At 38.0% G+C, this 5527-nt stretch overlaps 1 protein-coding gene across 7 annotated transcripts in view; it reads right to left on the bottom strand.

Moving 5' to 3' along the window:
* Window positions 1-4162, bottom strand: part of LOC106870648 (protein NDNF) — a 203547-nt gene extending 199385 nt beyond the window's left edge. For 2 of the 7 annotated variants that reach the window (XM_014916792.3, XM_014916796.3), the window contains exon 1: window positions 3622-4153. The gene's annotated coding sequence lies outside the window, so the exon portion shown is untranslated. Of the gene's footprint in view, window positions 1-3621 lie in introns of all 7 variants that reach the window. The other 5 variants (XR_016240681.1, XR_016240680.1, XM_052978471.2 and 2 more) reach the window with 5 other exon arrangements.
* Window positions 4163-5527: the final 1365 nt, after the last annotated feature.

Below are 5527 nucleotides of genomic sequence, written 5' to 3'. Positions count from 1 at the left end.
ATAATGTATATATAGTTATAAATGTATGTATATATATTTATATATACATACATAATATATGTGTATATATATTTGTATATATATATGTGTGTGTATATATGTATATATATATATATATATTAGATATGCACACGCACACACAAGCACATACACGCACACACAAGCACATACACGCACACATGTACATATGTAAAACTAAAACACCTGTATACAAATACACATGTATTTATGTGTATATGTATGTATATGTATCTATATTTATGTTGATAATCATGCATGTATACGGTACGTATAAATACGTTTCCCTAGATAAATCTTATATATATGCGTACATACACAAGCACACACGCACACAATGTATACATACATGAACATACATACATACATGCATGCATGCATGCATACATACATACATGCAGAGACACATCCATTCATCCAAACAAACATTATACTACATATATATGTATACATGAACAATGCACGACTATTTGTTTTTGCGTATGTTTTGAAATGCTTGTTTACCACATTGCCTTTGTGGAAAATTATAATAATTGTCTCTCATTTAGGCGCAATGTCAGCACATGTGAAGGGAGTATCTTAGTCGATACCATCGATCTCAGTATTAGACTAGTACTTAATTTATTGTTTCCAAAAAGTTAGTGGTATATTTGGAATTTGAATAAAGAATGCAAAGTGCCGAAAGAAATACTGCAAAGCATTTTGTCCGTCGCTTTAACGAGTTTTCCAATATAGCGTCGAAATATTGTTAATAGTGGCAATAAGCCTTTCTTATGATAGGCACAAAGCCCGAAATTTTGTGGGAGGGTTCTACTCGATTACTTCGACCCCAGTGCTCAATTGGTTCTTATTTCAACGACCCCGAAAAGATAAAAGGCAAAGTTGACGTGGGCGGCATTTGAACTCAGAACGTTAACCCGGAAGAAATGCCACTTAATATATTGTCCGGCATGGTAGCGATTCTGTCAGCAACCCCCTCCCGTATACTCTAACAACTCTTCCAAATCGCCTCCAAGAGTATGGGAAAAAAAATTCTTCAAACCTTCACCCCGTATCTTAAGGCTCTGAGCTCAAATATCACCAAGGTCAACTTTGCCTTTTATCATTTTGGTGTCGATAAAATAAGTACCAGTCGAGTTCTAGGGTCGATGTAATCCACTAACTTCTTCCGCTAAAAAAATGCCAGCTTTATACCTAAGGTACAATCATTATTTCTTAGATTGTGGATTGACACTATCGTTTGAGGGCCAGACAAAATGCTTTGCGATATTTATCGTGTCACTTTACATTTCAAGTTCAGATCCTGCCATGTTCAATTTCGGCTTTTATCCTTATGTACATGGTAAAATAAAGTACCAGTCAAGCACTGGGGGGTAATTTACTTACCCTCTTTCCTAAACTCTAGGTATTATGTCTGTGTTGAAAATAATTATCGGACCCGTGTCGTGACAAAATCCTGAGCATCGACTGACTCCGTGTTCCCCAAATTCGAGGCCACGTGCCTTAGCAATAGTTAATATAACCATTTTTAATTAAGGCACAAGGCTAGTAATTTGAGGGGAGAGCTTAGTCGATTAAGTTTATTGAAGTCTTTGACCGGTACTTTATTTTCTCTATCGCCGAGGGCTGAAAAGCAAAATTGATCTCGGTGAAATTTGAACTCAAAACGTAAAGGGTCATAAGTGAATACCACATGACACTTTTGTTCGACACTAACCACTATGCTAATTTCAATGCCTGTCGCTTGACAGATTTAGTGATCGGCGAACCACGTCTGTCACCCGGTTCTATTTCTCATGTTGCCAAACGTTTCAAACTTGTCAACTAGAATGTTCGTGAGAAAGGCATGAACGTGACAACTTGCTGATTCACCTCTCGGTTAACAAACACCATGAGATTTCTTGTGTACAAAAAAAAAAGCATCGGTTTTGTTTATGCACGTTTAACCGACAGAGAGATGGGGAGAGAGGGGAAGAGAGAGAGAGAGAGAGAGAGAGAGAGAAACTAAGGGGAGACACCACGTAGTGGTAGTTCGACCTGTTAGATATAGCTGTGAATCCTACCTCAAATAACCTACTGTCGTTTTAAATAGGGACATATTCGATAATGTAGTCCTACATGACCCCAGAGAACGGGTTGGTCACGGTTACACTGTTTATAATCATATGTCTATTTGATCAGGGCTGACCCGGGTTAAACATGTTGTGAGCTTACGTCAACAATCTGCTTACTATAACTTTAACGAAATCGTTTCGATACTATATTTAATATCATTATATTTTCATTTCGCCGAGGAGGATTTCGTCAACCATACTTCCGGGACTGATAATATTAAGTATCGGGTCAAATACTTGGCTTGATTAAATCAACTATCTTCCTCTCTTCTTCCCCACCCCACCAAAAAAGGTGGGGAGAAGAAAAAACTGTATGGCCTTGTGGTTAAGATAAAAAGTATGATCTTTGTTATATTTTCATCCCATTGAAGTTGACATAGCTTTCCAACTTTCCCATCTTTAACGGAATCAATAAAAACAAGAGCACTCAGAGAGCACAAACCTCCGCCAAGGCAGCACCAACGTCCTCTCAACGATTAGCCAGAGATGATTTTTAAAACGAGAATATCTGAAATAAACTCGACTACTCTCACAAACGAGAATACTAAAAATGAACCCGACCGCTCTCAAAAACTAAGTAAAAAAAAAAAAACAGAAAAAAAATCCAGAATCCTTGTCTGATACCAGATCGATCCCCAAATCTAATCAGTTTGTGCCAGTCACGAGGTCAAACATCCCTGGAAGTTTCATCCGAATCCATCCAGCGGTTCTTGAGATATCTTGTCCACGGACGAACAAACAAACAAACACGAATGAAAACAATACCTCCGTCTTCGTTAAGGCGACGGAGGTAATAAGTACCAGTGAAGTACTGAGACGATTTTCAAATACGTGGTTTTGTGTTCATGTAAGAAAGTGGCAGCTGGCAGATTCGTTAGCAGGGTCGGACAAAATACTAAGTGGCATTTCGTGAGTTCAACTTTCGCCGAGGTCGATTTTTGCCTTTCATCCTTTGGGGTCGATAAAATAATGTACCAGCTGAGTACTTGGGATCGATGCAATTGAGTAATCTTACTCTTAAAATAGCTGGACCTGAGTCAAAATTTGAATGAATTATTATGACGTACCTCGATTTTTTTTTTTTGAGTGGCTGTAGCTTTTTGTGTAAAGGGTTGACCCCATAAATATATTTTAGTTATTGAAATGCGTGCGCTCACACACACTACGTACACACGACACTCTACAAACCAGAGTATGATAATTTATTATTTCGTTTGTATGTTTGTTCTGATTGTTTGGTAGCTTGTCGTCCTCGTGGCAAGTAACGATATTCACTATTGTGGTCGTTTATCAATCGGATTACATGGTTGTACACGGCCAGTTAATCACATATGACAGGAAATGTGTGAAAAGAAAAAGAAAATTCAACTTGTTGCAAACACGGCTGGGAATACCAAGAAAAAAGGAAGTAAGAAAGAAAAGACAGAAAGAAAGAATGGTTCTGCTGTCCCGAAAAAAATTATAAAAAGGGGTGTTTAAACACACTTACCTTGGTGTGTCGAAACCGAAGTGGTTGGTATCAACTAGTATCTGGCAGAGGAACTTGTCCGCACTGGTAAGTATTGAACACAATAAAAGGTGGCTTCTTAAAAAATGTAGTAGTCATAATTGGAATGAGAGAGAAAGAAAGAAGAAGAGAGAGAGGACTTGGGCCGGCGCCGTGCGATCAACTTCTCAAAGAAGACAAAGCTAGCATCTTCCTCTTTCTTTTCCTCTTCTGCCTCCTCCTTCCACTACTTCTCTTCCTCTTTATGTCTCGTTTTATTTATCTCTTACCCTCACCCGCTTTAAACTCCTCTCAGTATATCTCCATGAATAGCAAAATAGACAACATAATTATGGGAAGAAGCCAAGAAAAATTTTTTTTTTGTCTAGACGGCTTTCTTACGCTGGCAATAGTAGCGGCCGAGCTTTCATAAATGAAGAGAGGCAGGAAGGAAAGAAAAGAAGAGCGCGAGAGAAGGCAAGAAACGTCTCACTTAAGGTAGAAACATGGGCGTACATAGACACATACACAACCACACATACGTATACATACATATGTACACATATATATGTATGCGTGTACGTGTGTGTACACGTACATATATGTGTATATATACACATATATAGAAATATATCTTTATACATATGTGCATGTGTGAATATATATATATATATATATATATATATATATATATATGTATATATATATATATATATATATATATATATATACTCACACACAAGCACATGCATATGTACATGTGTGACACTCGCACACACACACTCATACTCATACAGATTGTGTATGAGCGAGCGTGTGTGTGTATGTGTATCTGTTTGTGAGTGTTGAAGAGGGTGAAAGTTCTTCATGAAAGTTGAAGCGGGTGAGCAATTGAGGAAGGGTGTTGGGTGCGTGCGATGGCGGGGAAGTTTGCACTGAGATGGTGACGTTGGTAGTGGTGGCGCTGACGGTGAGATACTGGTGAATGGTAAAGGGTGTTGCTGATGACGGTAGTGATAATGACGGTGATGGTGATATGATAGCACCGCCTCTGATGTTGTTGCTGTTGTTGATGTTGGTGGCGGCGGCGGCAGTCGGGTGGTGGTGCTGGTGTTGGTGGTTGTCGGGTGGTTGTTAAAGAAGACTGTTAAGAATGGGAAAAAAATAATGAATAATAGTTTGGCGTTTCCCTCCAGAGTGTCAAACATGTGCGCTTTTGTTTTGAGTATATGAATGTGCACATACATATATATACGTAGATACATACAAAAATGTATGTATGTATGTATAAATGTGTGTGTGTGTGTGTGTGTGTATCTATGTATATGTGCGTGTGTATGAATGAACCTGTTGCTCTGTGGTGTTTTGGCGTTTTATGTCTCAACTCATTACACACACGCACAAACACACACACACACACACACACACACACACACACACACACACACACACACACACACACAAAAAAACTACACATGAATATAATATATTCTGTCTGTCTGTCTGTCTGTCTGTCTCGGTATACACACACACACACACACACAAATATATATTTACGCATCTGCATATGTAGTGTACTGTTCCGTTATTGGCGGAATCAACTAAAAATTACTCTGTCCAGCAAGAGATAAATATTTAAATCTTGTTTATATATATATATATATATATATATATAATACAAATAATAAATGAGTATATGCATATATACGTACATGTATGTACATACCTACATCTACATGTATATATAGATGCATATCTGGGTACAGAACGTTGCAAAAAAAAAAAACTTGGACAAAATGATAAACAGAGTACAGAAAATACACAGGCCACATAGAGAACATTTCCTTCAGCTGCCACCATTCTAAAACTAAGCGTTTAAACCCACCCATACGCACACATACATACATAT

The sequence above is a fragment of the Octopus bimaculoides genome, chromosome 2 (genome assembly GCF_046866305.1).
Source record: "Octopus bimaculoides isolate indiv1 chromosome 2, ASM4686630v1, whole genome shotgun sequence".
In the NCBI taxonomy this organism is placed as follows: domain Eukaryota; kingdom Metazoa; phylum Mollusca; class Cephalopoda; order Octopoda; family Octopodidae; genus Octopus; species Octopus bimaculoides.
Note: the sequence above shows the minus strand (reverse complement) of the source record. Positions and strands in the feature narration are given on the sequence as shown.